General features: G+C 41.7%; 1 long non-coding RNA gene across 2 annotated transcripts; it reads right to left on the minus strand.

Moving 5' to 3' along the window:
• Positions 1-4,387: 4,387 nt before the first annotated feature.
• Positions 4,388-11,580, minus strand: LOC123046681 (uncharacterized). Of its 2 annotated transcripts, XR_006422531.1 has the most exons (7): positions 9,200-11,580; positions 8,865-8,932; positions 8,645-8,741; positions 7,254-7,351; positions 6,787-6,932; positions 5,190-5,350; positions 4,388-5,074 (listed from the first exon to the last, which is right to left on the minus strand). It is a non-coding gene; the product is annotated as an uncharacterized lncRNA (long non-coding RNA). The 2 variants fall into 2 exon arrangements; XR_006422525.1 differs by having other exon boundaries at positions 4,391-5,074; positions 5,190-6,932.
• Positions 11,581-15,418: the final 3,838 nt, after the last annotated feature.

Here is a 15,418-nt window from a genome sequence, read left to right on the forward strand (position 1 = left end):
CGGGCTCTGATCCAGCAAAGCGTCGGGGAGGAGTTCCGTCAGCACGACGGCGTGGTGACGATCTTGATGTTCTACCGTCGCAGGGCTTCGCCTAAGCACCGCTACAATATGACCGAGGTGGAATATGGTGGAGGGGGGCACCGCACACGGCTAAGGAACGATCACGAAGATCAACTTGTGTGTCTAAAGATGCCCCCTGCCCCCGTATATAAAGGAGCAAGGGGGAGGGGGCGGCCGGCCTAGGAGGGGGCGCGCCAAGGGGAGTCCTACTCCCACCGGGAGTAGGACTCCTTCCTTCCTTGTTGGAGTAGGAGAAGGGGAAAGAGGGGGAGAGGAAGAAGGAAAAGGGGGCTGCGCCCCTTGTCCAATTCGGACCAGAGGGGGGGGGGGCGCAGGCCTCCTTCCTTTTGGCCTCTCTCCTCTATTCCCGTATGGCCCAATAAGGCCCATATACTCCCCGACGAATTCCCGTAACTCTCCGGTACTCCGAAAAATACCCGAATCACTCGGAACCTTTCCGATGTCCGAATATAGTCGTCCAATATATCGATCTTTACGTCTCGACCATTTCGAGACTCCTCGTCATGTCCCCGATCTCATCTGGGACTCCGAACTCCTTCGGTACATCAAAACTCATAAACTCATAATATAACTGTCATCGAAACCTTAAGCGTGCGGACCCTACGGTTCGAGAACAATGTAGACATGACCGAGACATGTCTCCGGTCAATAACCAATAGCGGAACCTGGATGCTCATATTGGCTCCTACATATTCTACGAAGATCTTTATCGGTCAGACCGCATAACAACATACGTTGTTCCCTTTGTCATCGGTATGTTACTTGCCCGAGATTCGATCGTCGGTATCTCAATACCTAGTTCAATCTCGTTACCGGCAAGTCTCTTTACTCGTTCCGTAATACATCATCTCACAACTAACTCATTAGTTGCAATGCTTGCAAGGCTTTATGTGATGTGCATTACCGAGAGGGCCCAGAGATACCTCTCCGACAATCGGAGTGACAAATCCTAATCTCGAAATACGCCAACCCAACATGTACCTTTGGAGACACCTGTAGAGCACCTTTATAATCACCCAGTTACGTTGTGACGTTTGGTAGCACACAAAGTGTTCCTCCGGCAAACGGGAGTTGCATAATCTCATAGTCATAGGAACATGTATAAGTCATGAAGAAAGCAATAGCAACATACTAAACGATCGGGTGCTAAGCTAATGGAATGGGTCATGTCAAGCAGATCATTCACCTAATGATGTGATCCCGTTAATCAAATAACAACTCTTTGTCCATGGTTAGGAAACATAACCATCTTTGATTAACGAGCTAGTCAAGTAGAGGCATACTAGCGACACTCTGTTTGTCTATGTATTCACACATGTATTATGTTTCTGGTTAATACAATTCTAGCATGAATAATAAACATTTATCATGATATAAGGAAATAAATAATAACTTTATTATTGCCTCTAGGGCATATTTCCTTCACAACTCCCATCACTCAGCTATAGGGATGACGCCTTTTAAGGCCATGTTTGGGTACGAACCAAAGCACTGGGGGATCACTGCAGAGAATGCTTGCTCTGTACCAGCACTGCAATCGTGGATTGAAGAACGAGATATCATCCAGGACCTTTTACAGCAGCATTTGAACAGGGCGAGGCAATTGATGAAGAACCAAGATGATAAAAAGAGGTCTTTCCGCACGTTCGAGATTGGTGATCAGGTGTTTCTGAAACTGCAACCCTACATCCAGTCTTCTGTAGCCCCAAGAGCGAACCACAAGCTGGCGTACAAGTACTATGGGGCTTTTCCAGTCATCACAAAGATCAATGAAGTGGCTTATAAGCTCCAGCTGCCTCCGCAAGCGACAATTCACCCGGTGTTTCATGTCTCCTTGCTCCGTCGCGTCCTGAACTCGGGTACGGCAGTCGAACCTCTTCTCCCGCATTGTTCTAATGAACTTGCTGTGCCTGTGAAGATTATGCAGTCACGTTGGAGGCAATCAAAAGGCAAAATGCGCGAACAAGTTCGCATTCGCTGGTCCAACTCCGAGGCGCCGGGTGACACTTGGGAGGACAAAGCCAGTCTCCAACAGCGTTTCCCACTCGCGGAGGCTTGGGGACAAGCCTCAGCTCAAGGAGGGGGGATGTCAGTGTCCCTGACAGGAGCGACCCACCAGGCAGCGTCAGCAACCGCGTCGCTGCTGCTCCGCGCACTCCCCGGCTCAAGAAGCCCAACCCAAGAGTCGTTGGGCCGGACTGGGTCAGCTGAAGCCCAACCGCACTGATACTTAAGGGAGGAGGAGCAGCTGCACGGGCATCCAGTGGATCACGGCAACGGCGGCTTGGATCTTTTCCCTTTCCCCTACCTGTCTCGCGACGAACCCTAGCTCCAGAATTCTTGTATTTTGCCTGTAATCGCCACAAAACTTGTATCCGCGAGTGATTGCTGCTAGTAATCGAGAGAGTACCTACCCATACCCTAACACTACTAGTAGAATGCCCGTGCGTTGCTACGGGCACAAAAGAAATATAGATGAGTCCAAGAGCATAAGTTGTGGCCATCTTTTATCTTCTCCACGAAGATGTTGTCCCTCAACTTTTCTACATATACAGGTAATATATACTTTTAGATATATACCAAGATTGTGGGAAGACATAAGGTAACATTTCATATCTCATTCCTTTCCATTTCCTCCATATTCACCATCGCAACAAGACGTGACATCATGTGCATTCTCCCGTAAAAAAATAAAAAAAATGTTAATTCTCCCTAGCTGCCTCCTATTTTCCGACAAACCTTGGACCTCACCTCCGACCTTGCTATCACATAGTCATCTCTCTTCTATTTCATTGTTCATATCCTTTCCATCAACGGATGATAGTACATTACACTTAGTTGAAATCTATTGCCCATCTCTCTTCATTAGTTCAAACTTTTGAATAAGTTGGCTGAAGCATGAATCAATATGGTATCCAAGCCAAGAGGTCTTTTGAGTTCAAGACCCCACCAACACAGTATTAAAATAGAAGATCCTACGTTCTACATCGATCACACATCTAAGCACTAAATAGGCCTAAACGTGATAGTGCATTACATTTAGTTGAAATATATTGTCCATCTCGCTTCATCAGTTCAGATTTTTTGATGAGTTGGCTGGAGCATGAATTCAATAAACACCTCACGTTAATATTCTCTCATTGTCACATACATATGAAAACAGTGACGATTGTCATGTGGGCGATGTTTTTGTCGATAATCTCAAGACCAACTGGCTCAGTATCTTGGAGGTGCTCATATGGGTAGAGTGTGCATGCATGCGTTCATAAGGATGAGTGTGTGTACCTGTTTGTAAACATCGGCGTTTGTACTGTGTGTGTTTTAACTTCAGAATACACAAGAATTATATCACAAGCACAAGTGTCAAGATATAACAACATGATGGTTTTCAAATTAAGGAGTTCTGTGAATATACATTTCTTGCCAAAGGAAACAGGAATATACATAGCAACTGGTGAATAAAGTCATATGGAGGATATAGTGCACCCCCTCCTCCCATGTAAAATTCAACATGTTAATTGCTTTGCATCCATTTTATAAACCAAGCCTTGCTTTAGTTGATGCCACCTAACAAGAGAATAGGCAAACATATGTACATGATTACACAATACATTAATTTCAGTGGTATTTTTTAATATGTTCGATGCTAGGCTAGCATATTATCAGATCAACAAACAAAACTTCAACATTCATTCAGAAACTCGGGTAGGTGACGTCTAAATATTTTACCAACTTCAACAAGATGGAAAACAAATAGCAAGAAATATATGCACAATACAAAAGTGTCTCTTACCATGACAACACCCAATATAAATTAAAAATACGAAAAAGTTGTTACAGTAGTACTATTACTTACAACAAGAATTGTATGTTTCCTAAGCAAACTGCAACTTTCTGGAATAAATGTTTCTTGACATTCAATGTTCATTTTAGAATCCACGTAAAGTGTTGTGGAATAATTGTTTCTTGAAAGTCAACTTTCTGTATAGCGTAATTTCTTATGCATGAGAGATAAATAATGCACAAAATATAGAACCATAAGATAGCTGGAAGAAATTGGTGAAACTATGAGCCAGCAACAGAATAACATGGAAAGCAAGTATGAGAAATATGAAACTGTTATTCCTCTATACAAAGCCAATACGAATTCCAACCCATGCTATTAGTGAATCCTGTTGACCATGAAGAAGCTAAATGGAAAAATACTACTTTTTATATAATAGAAAATAGACCGCAAGAAGACACGAAATAACAAAGAAAAGCAAAAAAAAGTTTAGAAGGTTGAACCTAATGCTAGCACCATGGTAATAAACCCATGTCTACAAAGGAACATTAGCATTCAAATGTGAGAGCTCAGTAGCTTGTCATGTCTATATTTTGTTGCACTTGTATCTGATTTGAAATTTAAAGAATTATGATGAGAAACTCACGTAGAACTGCAGTATAATCTTTTGAATAAACATTGTCAATTGTCTAAGAGTGCTAACATTTAAACTCATTCAAAATGTTGGCAAATGGAATGAGAAATGTAATACCCGAGATAATACATTATAAGGCTACAACAAGTCCCCTCCAATTTTTAGGAAGCTCTCCACTATATGTGTAGCAATGAACCAGCCTCAAAACCCATTATAGACTGCCAGATAGATATTTGTTTCTTCAATTTCTAACAAACATATAAAATATTGATTGAGAAGCACTCCTGCTTACTACACAGTGATTCATAACATCAAAGTGCAGGAACAAACTTGATTTTGTTGAACAGATAAAATTCACCTTGTTCTTCTTCACCAAAGTCTTCCCCAAGATTTTTCATCTAGTCTTCTTTCCCATATATATTTTTTCTTCAGAAAGGAGGCCTACCTAGGCTTCTTTCCCATATCTGCACAAGTCATGCTTAGAGCTGGTCCTTGTGAAGCACTAACCTACCTTGGCTCAACGCCAATGTGCATCAGCCTATCAAAAGCATAGGTGTAAGAATCATCCATGTACTCTGCACAAACAAGGGAAAAATCGTATGAGCTTTGATGCTTCACTATATTATAGTTTAGCAGAAGAGATAAACGGGCAGAAGTCTGGATGTATAGTAGTGGGGAAGCTGAGGTTACCTGGATTACCGATCAAAGGTGCCTTCCATTTGCCCTTGTGGTTCAGGTTCCTAAATTTTTGAATGCACAAAAACTTATGCCAGAAGTTGGACGCCCGAGGTATCCTATGCCATTTGGGGCGATGGAATTTCGAGTAACTGCTTGTTGAATTGATGATATTGCTGGGCATTGAATTAACTGAATCAGAGTGACTTCTAAAGATAGGGCACGATAGAATCACAAAGCATAGAAAAAGTAGATAAGTTTGTGTGAGATACTCACAGTCAATAATTTAGAAGCTTCTACATTACTAAAAAATGCACTACATAGATATTATAGTTGTATCCACTATTCTCTTAACGGGCATAAATTGTAGCAAACTAAGCCAACATAATCCGCCTGTAATACTTAACCAGTGTCCAACATCCTTGAGTAACAAAACCAAGTATTAATGTTGATCACTTACAAAAGAAATGGGCTACAATCACAAGATAAATGACATGGAAAAGGTCAACCGAACCTTTAAAAGTGGGAACTGTAGCGTCAGTCCAATTCCGCTGCCATGGCACCATTTTTTGCTGCACCTAGTGCCACCCAAAGTTTGTCCTAATATTCTATTGCTAGTATATAAGTTCTAAAGTATTTTACTAACAAACAAAAAGGTGGGAAAAATGTGAATCTGCAAATTACGAGGACAAAATAAAATCAAAAGTCCAAACGGATGTGTTAAGATCAGTTTATACGTGCAGCCAAATGTTACAAAGCTAGCTTACATGAGTTCAATCCACCAGAATCGAGAAGATGCACAAAATGTCGGGAAACGAATTACAAACACTACCATTTTAAAGAACAAAAGGTAAACGTAGTCCAGCCTTTCAGTGAATACTGAAGCGGAAAATAGAAATATTTATGAATCTCCAGAACAAACAAAATAACACAGAGTGGAAGCTTAGAAAGATATAGTAATGCCTCGCCAGCGTCACCTTCAAAGTTGCATATGTTACACCCAGACACACATAATGACACAAAAGAATTATGCTGGAATTTAATGTTCGGGCTAGAAGTAATTTGTTTCCATTTTATTGTACCCAGATTCTGTTGGTTACTTTTCCTACTGAATTTATCCTGCATATAAATAAGGGTTACTGAATCGTTGGAACCTAATCATTGTCGGTACCAAATTTTTGAACCATACTCCTAAAACAAGTAGTACCGATTGTTCCGCATAATGCATATAAGGTGTGTCAGTTTCTATCCGTGGCTCCCTGCTCCAAGTACCCCGCCGGTGAATCTTATGGCCGAAAGGCGACCGTGTGAAGCGATGGCGTCTGGTCGTAGGCGTCTGCTCATGTTTCTATCCATATAAATGTCAAAATGTCAAACCAGATGTGTGTGCTAGAAGATTGTTCCTAATTCAATATAAATGGATAATTTTTTACTGTTGCCCTTTATTTCTTGAAGACCAGTCAGTCTAGTTTTCCCTAGGTTCTGAAATCGCTGCATGGGCCCTCAACTTCTTCAGGTTCGGCTCTTGTGCAGATACAGTTAGCCTTTGCACTACAAATTTATTAGCAAAACATATGTTTCCTACATAGAACATAAAGCTAGCCAATCTCACCGAGAAATCATAGTGCCCTGCCTGAAGTTCCTGAAGCTCCTGTATGCCAAAGATGTAACTCCGTTGTTGTCTGAGCTTCCACTGGGCAATGTGTAGACAACTCTAAGCTTCATTTCCTCAATCATCATATCAGCATCCTTGTTGAACTGAAGAATACATATATATATGGAATATAGTTGGTGGAATGCTAATCATCCAGAGCCTGATGACATTGACAACACAACACTAAATCATAGAAACCGGTGAAATTCCATAAATATCTTGAAGAAAGATCGATTCATAAACTTAGGTGGATGGAATAGAACACATATGTGTGTGCTCGTTTCATACTGCTGGGTGGACGGGATAAAATCGCCATGGACACTCTCTCATTGGACAGCATCTCTACTGAATAGGGAATAATTATCTCTATCAATAAGCAAAAGCAAACAACTGAAACAAGATAACTATATCACTTCAGTCCTTACATTGAGACGCCAATTTGATCACAGAAGACCATCTGTAAAAATGCAGAACAACATGGGCCTTGGCCTCAATTCGGCGACCCAACTTCAATTTTGAAAGCCTGCAAGCAAGCGAGAGATAGGAGTGAGCACAGTAATCTGAAATCAAATGAGAGAGTGTCAGCATTGTCGTCGTGCTCCCCTGCTCAGGCCATCTCGGTGCAGCCACATCCCGTTCAGAAAATGTTCGATAAATGAATTGAATTTATTATATATGCTTTCATGTAATCACCAATTTTTTAGTTATAAAAATAGATTGACTTGGGATTTCCAAACATGTTGGTGTCAAATGTATATTTACTCACTTAACATTGAACTATACAATATTGTGTATAGGATATACTGTACTCAGGCATGTAAATACGATAACTTTGTCATGCATCATTCATACGAAGCTCATTCTCACTTTTCTCATTCATACGAAGCTCATTTGTTCTCCTTCTTTATTTGTATCAGAATTTCTGAATTTAATGATGTTGTCAGTTCTGACCAATTTGTTCAATGCACATACACATTTAATCAACCAGCACCATTAGCCATTTTGTGAAAAAACTAATTAAATAGAACCATGCACTACCCGAAACTACATGATGCCAATGTCCTTACCTTTGTTGCTTGCAAGAATGCATACTAAAACATGGGGCAAAATCGTAGCTCTAATCATGGCAGTCCTTGTTAGTTGTCGTTAATCTACATCTCATAGAAATATTATTTGCTGAAGACAATCTCAACATACAAATCTGAAGAGTTTTATTAAAACTCAGCTAGATGCCTTTCCCAAAATAGTACTCAATTCATCCCAAAATAAGTATCGCTGGTTGAGTTCAACTTTAGTATTTTGAGATGGATGGAGTAGTATTTTATACGAAGAGAATTATATAGGTTCCACACTTACAAAGATTGGTAGGCATAAATATGAGTACTATCCATGGAAGTCATATTCAGTACTTCGATGGAGAATATCAGTATCATCTTTAGAAGAATTTAGCACCATGTCTAGTTTAATTACACGGACACCTATTTGCAGAGCCATGATGATGGGAACGTCACTGCAGTCACTGATTAGCTGATTGCTAGTAAAATATGAGTACTGCGGTGTAACGAAATAGTGGGACAACGGTGCATTCATGTCATGGCGGACCTGGTAACATGAGATTTACATCAAAATTAAGAGCAAAGCTTGTAACAGCAGATTGTTCCTAGGAAAATAAATAAACAAATAGAGCAAATAACCAAATTCAAACCAGGTACCATTTCAGTAAAATCTGCAAAATGATCCTACAAAGCATTGCAGCAAATTTGTTGAGCTACCTCAAGGAATCTAAAAATGCCAAGACCGGAAGATCGACACTTACTATATCAGGCGCTTCCTTATCATCTCATCCATGATAATCTGAACAACCGAGCTTCAGAAGTTCATAAGTATCTGCTAGATCGCTCAATCCTGTATTCCTGTTGTAGGGCAAAATCAACAGTTAATTGCATTAAGGTTTCAGATACAATAGATAGATACGTAAGATGCATCATTATGGTGTACATAGATGAAGCATTATAAGATGATGACACTGTTCGTACCAGATAGTTCCCATCGCTTTCACAGTTTCCCATCTCTACCCATGTTTCTATGCATTTTGGATCATCATCTGTAGAAAACGAAGTCTTGAATATCAGTTTTTTTTGCCACCACACGGTACTTCCTAAAATTAGGTGGTTGCTTACTGTCAACAAAACAAGATTTTATGTTAGAAATAATAAGGGCATGTACTGTTTAATACAGATTCTGCGCAGTCAGACTTCTAATCCTATTGGTGACTATAGACAAAGATAAGATACGAGGTAAACAACTAAACACACACCCTTGGGAACATACACGGAAGAGATTCAGGATTGTGTTTCCAGTAACGGTATACCTCTGGCCATCGTGTTTCTAGTACCGGTGTGTGCCTCTGGCCATCGACACGAAGAGGTGCAGGAAGCGGAGGGCCTCGACATCAAGCCCCAGCCCGTCAACGTCGCGACGCTCGGCGAGCAGGCACATATGCGTTCACGCGTCCTCGCCTCCCTGCCGCGGTCGAGCGTCGCCAAACGGCCCCACACAAGCTTTGACTCCATGAGTTACATGCTCCTCTTCCCGTGACGAGCGCCGCCTGCCTGTCCCCTAGATCCAGCCTCGACGTGACAACGTCGAGCGTCACCGCCTCCGATTCCTACGAGCAAGAAGCCGAGGGCTCCAGGAAGAGGCCGGAAGAGGATAGGTGTAGCGGAAGAAAACCTGAGCGAGCTGTGGGAGGGAGGAGGGGAGAAGGGACCACGATCTCGCTCGGGCAAGGAAAGCGATAATTGGGGAAGGATATATTCTGTAGTTATTGCGAGGATCGTGCGAGAGGATTTCTTGGGCTACGTAAAAGTGTGTGGGAGGGAGCGAAGGTGGAGCTAAGTATGGAAAGAGATCGGTGGCTTCGACGGCTGTATGTTTTTCCGAGCGGAGCTAAGTATGGAAGAAGATCGGTGGGAGAAATAAATCGAAGAGGGAGGTGATTTGTTTGGAAGGTGATCTCCTGTATATGGTATTATTTTTGAATTCTTAATTACCAAATATTTACATGATTGAATTAAATCGACACCTGCCAAAGCAAACACGAATAAATGGAAGGAGTATCAGACACGATTCGGTTTTAAGTGTGAAGAAAAAAAAATTAACATGGGAGTGGTGAGGGAAGGTGAGAGAAAATAAACCGGACGAAAAAAACCAGACGAAAGTGCAAGGACTATTCAACCAATTCGTTCATTAAGAATAGAGATTGCAACAGCAAAGCGCGCCGTTGGACCCAAACATAATTGGTCACCGGGCGATGCGCGTGCATGACGCCATTGTGGTGACGATCTTTCACGCTGTATGTCGACATGCATGGCCGCACCAATTGGACAGTTGATTGTTCTAGTAGTAGTATACAATGCATGCATGGGGCCTACCAGGTTGATTTTCCTGATCAAAATAGTTAAAAGTACATCAGGGAACTTGTTATGGAGTATCTATATTTGGAGCATGTTGCCATTTTTTGTAGTACTTCCAAAGCTTGAACAAGGCTAAATCCGCCGCATTAATAATTTATCAATGTACTGATGTGTCTCAAAACCATGTCACTGAGATCTCGGTAAGATTAATGTATAAGTTGTTGGACATAGTTTCCTGCCCAATTGCAGGTTATAAGAACTAGTAGGATTAGTTTAAGTGTCTGCCAAATTGGAGATTACTTGGAACCTATATCCTGCCAGGCGTTGCAATGTCCCCTTCACAGACATGACTGGCTCTGTCGAGAGATTTCTAGCCTCCTTCCAAAGATCTCTACCTTGTTTGTTACTCCTCGTCCGTCTGTTAATTCCTTGAAATGGTCTTCATGGAGTCCAATTATGTCGACAACGCTTACTATAGTGATCATTTGGTGGGAACCCGCGTCTGGAAATGTTCTGGTGGGAAATAGAGTGCTAGCTCGGCGTCAAACTCTTGTGCTTCTAGCATGTCCCAAGTGTTTTCTTGGCGACTTGGGGTACATTTTGCCTCGAAATAGCAAGCCAAAATATCGGTTGAAAAACACTACTCCCTCCGTCTAGGTGTATAAGTCGTCTTAGCTTGTGCATCGCGATCAAGACGAAGGGGAATACGAGAAAACTTAATATTTTTTTGCTAGTTAGCTTGTGTAAGGAAAGTCTCAAAGCATTGAAAGCATGCACAACCTGTGTTTTGACTTTCGGTTTGAATCATTTTTCGTCCTTGGCCGAAATGGCCGAATTTCGGACATTTCAAATATTTCAGCAAAATCTCGGACGAAATTTCACAAACAAAATTTGAATTTTTGGATGAAATTTGGCGAAATTTGAACAAAATTTGAAATGAAACAGAGCATAAGTACAGCAAAGCAAGAACCATCAGGAGAATTATACAATATTTAGCAAATAAGCTCTAGGGATTAATAAAACTGCATCTGTCCAACAACCATCAGCCTCCAACGTAACATTATAACACTACTAACATCAGTTCGAACCATCTTTGTCGCCCTTGATGCTGCTGCCGCTGTTCCGTGCTCCTGCCTGCATTGAACTGGTCCGCTCGTGCACGGTCACCTCCTTTGCCGCAGCAGTCGAGCACCATGCCGTAGCCTTGGAGAAACAACAGAGAGGAGGTGGCTGAGGTGGAGGAAGCTGGGGGACACTGGAGGTGGGGCGCCTTGGCCGGAGAACCAAAAGAACCCTGTGCGCGGCTGCGGCGGCGCACACAGGAGGAGAACGAGAGGAAAAGAGCTTTCTAGGGTTAGGGGCTCGGTCTCCTCGTTTTGTATCACCCGATCCACAGTAGGAACTCGCTGGAAGCTAGGCTGGGCCAAAAAAATTTAAATTGGGCCGAAATTTTTGGCCGACAGAGACATATGCCGGGCCCTAGCGAAATGGCCGAAATTCGGCCGAAATTGGTTTTTTTCGGCCGAAAATCAAAACACAGTGCACAACCCACATTTCTTATTGGTTGATATGTCACGAAATAAGAAACAAGAAGGGAGTTAATGTACCATGCGTTTTGAGATTATTTGATTTTCGGAAGATGACTTATACACCTAGCGGAGGGAGTAAGGAAAGTCCATCTAGCATGCAATGCAAAAGTACAAAACAGTCTCAGGCTAACCGCTAATTCATCAGCATGCTTAATCAATGGTACGAACTTCTTATCTGAATTCCATGGCCATGCAAGCTAAGATCATTGTATCTATCCGCAATCTTCGGATAATATTTAGAGTTGGAGTCAACTACACGTAGATCACAAATGAGGCTAGTTTATTCAGGGTTTCAATAATGCAGACAGCTTGAGCTGTCACGATAGCCAGCTCACCCATCAAACTAAGATCGTATTAGAGTAAAAATTAGTTTCTATGACGTAACTTTTGTTTTATATACTTGTTTGACCAATCAATGAGACACTGCGAAGGTGCTGGAGAATATCTTTGACTAATCAAAAAGGGTAAAAAGTACAATAATTTACGTTCGGTTCTTTTGTACAGCTAAAGAGTAACGGTGATGATTAATTTTGGTCACTGTGTACTCTGATTTCTGATGGGCAGTTCTGCACCAAGACAGTTTAACCACCTGTGGTTTGAAAATCAGTAAAAAAAATCAATGTTAAAGTCTAAAGAATGAGAAACTAACAATCAAATGACAGCAAATGGATTTGATCACTTGCAATATTGCCGAATGACCACATGATAAATCAGCCGTTAATACTTGTATGGATTAGCACAAAAGAAAAGGCGGCACCACTAGTAGTAAAGTGATTAATCCCATGAGGATTTTTTTTAAAGAACACTTGTGTCACCAAGACAAGTGTTAGCATCAAGCGATCATATATGGCCTATGGGGTCAATAGTCAAGTTAAAATAAATCACACATGGCCATGAACTGGTCCAGGGAGACAAATAATGGTTCTCTAGAGGTGATAATGCTAGCTAGATGGTTAGGTGAAGCAGCAACCTAATTGTTCACTAGCTACTGAGCCACATCACACGTTTTACTTTTTACTAGTGATAAGCTTCAACGATCCAATCCGGCGAGCTTGCTCCCTTTGGAAAGGAGAAAAATGAGAGGAGTAAGAAAATTTGACTGGGAAAGAAAGCTGATTTTTTTGCTAGATTGGAGGATATGCATCCACGTCACTCCTGGCCACTGAGTTCATGCAGGGACAACCAAACTTACGTTAAGTTATTGGCTCGTTTTATGGCTCACATCAATCCTGGGCTAACTATAGTGCTTACTCCTATTCCACCTGTCCAACGAGTATCCATAGAATTTGCATGATAAAAAATTTAAGTGATGATGGGCGAGGAGTCTAGTAACGATGTGGTCTCCTCCTGCAGGTGTCCCCTTGGCAGCAGGGAGTATGAGCAACGGATGTGTGGAGCTTGGAGTAGTGGAGGTGGTGATAGGAGCGGGGGATTGATGGACCTGGAGGAGGGCAGGATCCATGATATGATAAGTCGATATTTCGTCGTTTCGAGGAGTCACATAGGATAGAAGATCACACAAAACATAGGAGGAGTAGCGGGATGGCATTTGCAGGCCTATTGGCTACAAGTGGTCTGGGGAATTTGTGATTTATGATAGGTCTTAAGGGGTTGGATGTTGACACACAAGTCCTAGAAGTTATTTTCATTTATTAACTTTTTGTAGGTGTTCATTGGGTTACCCGGGGGTGTAATGTAATAGGGTAATATCTCGAGGTCCAATGTGGTAGGGTAATATCTCAGGAGAATATGATGAATCTCTATCGACTCTGCAACCTGCATTTTTTATTCGTGCTTTCCAACCATGTACACATCGATGTGTAAACAAAGCCAGGATTCCTTCACTATCACCACAGCTGATTGTGAGATCCACATTAACAAGCTACTTGGTAATACACTCTTTCCTGCACTTGTATCCATGAGGTACAATAATCTTCAACTTGGAGGAACAAATTAAGCATTGTGTGTCAAACCGTTGACAACGTAAGAAAATGATTTGCGGGATCTTAGGACATCTTTAAGGGCATGCATCAAATGTCTTCCCTTATTTGTCTGTCAAAATGGTGGTATCCAAGGGCATATCTCATTTGTCCGGTCCCATATTTTTTCTTTCACGTTCAACATTGATTTGCTAACTATTATATTTTGAAATAACACAATTCGAATCTAGAAATACATAGTTCGGATATAATTAGTATTCGGAGAACATAGTTCAACCGCACAAATTATTCAAAAAATTGGCTATATTGCTTTCCATGATGCACCCAGATATGCCTCACTAGATCATTGATAAGTAGTTGATGCACTTTTCGATCTCAGATGTTTTGATGCATCTCAAGAAAATGTTCGACCTGATTTGCCTCTTGTGGGGGGAAGGGGGGAGGGGGCGATAGTCTTTCCCATGCAGTCAAAATCAAAATTGCGAACACCATCACCGTCATCCTCCATGGTCATGTTGTGTATGATCACACTGAAGGAAATATGCCCTAGAGGCAAGAATAAAGTTATTATTTATTTCCTTATTTCATGATAAATGTTTATTATTCACGCTAGAATTGTATTAACCGGAAACATAATACATGTGTGAATACATAGACAAACATAGTGTCACTAGTATGCCTCTACTTGACTAGCTCGTTAATCAAAGATGGTTAAGTTTCCTAACCATAGACATGAGTTGTCATTTGATTAACGGGATCACATCATTAGGAGAATGATGTGATTGACTTGACCCATTCCGTTAGCTTAGCACTTGATCGTTTAGTTTGTTGCTATTGCTTTCTTCATGACTTATACATGTTCCTATGACTATGAGATTATGTAGCTCCCGTTTACCGGAGGAACACTTTGTGTGCTACCAAACGTCAAAACGTAATTGGGTGATTATAAAGGTGCTCTACAGGTGTCTCTGAAGGTACTTGTTGGGTTGGCGTATTTCGAGATTAGGATTTGTCACTCCGATTGTCGGAGAGGTATCTCTGGGCCCTCTCGGTAATACACATCACTTAAGCCTTGCAAGCATTGCAACTAATGAGTTAGTTGCGGGATGATGTATTACAGAACGAGTAAAGAGACTTGCCGGTAATGAGATTGAACTAGGTATTGAGATATCGACGATCGAATCTCGGGCAAGTAACATACCAATGACAAAGGGAACAACGTATGTTGTTATGCGGTCTGACCGATAAAGATCTTCGTAGAATATGTGGGAAACAATATGAACATCCAGGTTCCGCTATTGGTTATTGACCGGAGACGTGTCTCGGTCATGTCTACATAGTTCTCGAACCCGTAGGGTCCGCACGCTTAACGTTTTGATGACAGTTATATTATGAGTTTATATGTTTTGATGTACCAAAGGTTGTTCGGAGTCCCGGATATGATCACGGACATGACGAGGAGTATCGAAATGGTCGCGACATGAAGATTGATATATTGGAATCCTATATTTGGATATCGGAAGTGTTCCTGGTGAAATCGGGATTTTACTGGAGTACCGGAGGGGTTACCGAAACCCCCCGGGGGTTAATGGGCCATAGTGGGCCTTAGTGGAGAAGAGGAGAGGCGGCCAGGGCAAGGGCCGCG

This window comes from Triticum aestivum, chromosome 1A (genome assembly GCF_018294505.1).
Source record: "Triticum aestivum cultivar Chinese Spring chromosome 1A, IWGSC CS RefSeq v2.1, whole genome shotgun sequence".
NCBI classification, from domain to species: domain Eukaryota; kingdom Viridiplantae; phylum Streptophyta; class Magnoliopsida; order Poales; family Poaceae; genus Triticum; species Triticum aestivum.